Raw genomic sequence first — 1946 nt, forward strand, 5'->3', positions numbered from 1 at the left:
AATGTAATTGTATTTGAGAGCAGGTGCGTAAGGAAGCCATGGGATCAGACGCCCTGAGGTAAGGGACCCAAACTCCGGGCGTCTGCAAGAGAGCCATGCTGGTTCTTGAACAGCAGACACATTTCTCCAGTTCCATAATTACATATTTATCCAACAATGACTATACGGAGGATGAGATATAATTTAGCAGCGCCATGCCAATTTTACTAACTATAAAGATTCACTCCCCGGCAAGTACAGAGTCTCAATACACACAGTTCAGGGTGGTCTTGAACTTAGTGATCCTGCTGCCTCAGGCTCTGGTGTGCTAAGGTTGCACTAGAAAATAATAATAATACTCACTGACAATGTGCCAATTCATAAACATTGAGGACCATTTGTTCATTAGTAAACTGAGTTGTTTTCTCTTATGTGAAATCATTTTGCTTGATTTTATTCCTTAAATCCAAACTAGAAATATGTAACCTTCCTACTAAAAGTTAAACTTTTCTTTTCTTTTCTTTTCTTTTCTTTTCTTTTTTTTTTTTTTTTTTTTAAAAATTACATTCTCTGATTTTTCTTATCATCCTGCTTTAAGGATATCCACATGTTCAAAATGCTCGCTAGAAGTTTGACTTACACCAAATGGTTGTTTCACCCAAATACCTGGGCAACAAACTGAGGTGATCCTTCTGGAGAAAGTATAGTTGAACAGTCAAGACCACTGGGCAGTCGAAGAGATGACCACACACCCTGAGCACCCGAGTCTGGTGTGATTGGGAGACAGCTGATAACCGGATTAGCAGCATTACCAGACATCACTGGGCCTAGATCATGGCTTCTGCTGCCACTGTGACAAATAGAGTAGCTATGCCATCCCCTTCATATGCTGCTTTAACCCTCAAAGTTTTATCTTGTCCTTTATGTGCAGATGTCACTCTAAGTTCACACGGAATCCGAAGATTTCCACAAGCCGCCTTAATGTTTTCACAGAGGCCAAGATTAGGGGTTGATCCCGTCAGCACTACCACCCTGCACTGACTGTCGGACTTGAGAAGCAGCTATACTCAGTCTGCAATCCACTCAGAGTCATTCTTTACCACCTGGAGTCCTTCTGGATTTACTACTTTGAGGTCATGGTAAGGCTGTTCGTCTTTCTGCTGGCTCCCACCTCCTGATGGCCATAGTCTACAGGAATCATTATCGATGACATCAGCAAGAACAATCTCTTTGGTGGTTATATGAACTCCAAATTCAATCTTCACAGAAGCCAGCACATAGTTCTGGGGCAGCCAGGGTTTCTCCAGAATTTCAAATATAGCTTGTGTGGCATGACTTATGATGTCCACTTCAGTCTGCCCTATAACAAGGACAGCAAAACACAATTTTGCAGCGATGAGTTGTTTCTCAGACCACTGTGGATCATTACTGGCATCATAATTGAAGAACATCTCCACTTTGGGTGGATAAAACTTGTAACCACTCCTTTACACAAGGATTTTTTTTAAAAGATATTTTCTTTATTTACATTTCAAATGCTATCCTGAAAGTTCCCTCTACCCTCCTCCCGCCCTGCTCCCCTACCCACCCATTCCCACTTCTTGGCCCTGGCCTTCCCCTGTGCTGGGTCATATAAAGTTTGCAAGACCAAGGGGCCTCTCTTCCTAATGATGACTGATTAGGCCATCTTCTGNTACATATGCAGCTAGAGACACAAGCTCAGGGGGTACTGGTTAGTTCATGTTGTTGCACCTACAGGGTTGCAGCCCCCTTCAGCTCCTTTCTCTAGCTCCTCCATTGGGGACCCTGTGTTCCATCCAATAGCTGACTGTGAGCATCCAATTCTGTGTTTGCCAGACACTGGCATAGCCTCACAAGAGGCCATTATATCAGGGTCCCTTCAGCAGAATCTTGCTGGCATGTGCATTAGTATCTGGGTTTGGTGGCTGATGATGGGATGGATCCCT

At 43.5% G+C, this 1946-nt stretch overlaps 1 pseudogene; it reads right to left on the bottom strand.

The window, feature by feature from the left end:
- Window positions 1-533: 533 nt before the first annotated feature.
- Window positions 534-1946, bottom strand: part of LOC110316876 — a 4310-nt pseudogene continuing 2897 nt past the window's right edge.

Source organism: Mus pahari, chromosome 2 (genome assembly GCF_900095145.1).
Source record: "Mus pahari chromosome 2, PAHARI_EIJ_v1.1, whole genome shotgun sequence".
NCBI classification, from domain to species: domain Eukaryota; kingdom Metazoa; phylum Chordata; class Mammalia; order Rodentia; family Muridae; genus Mus; species Mus pahari.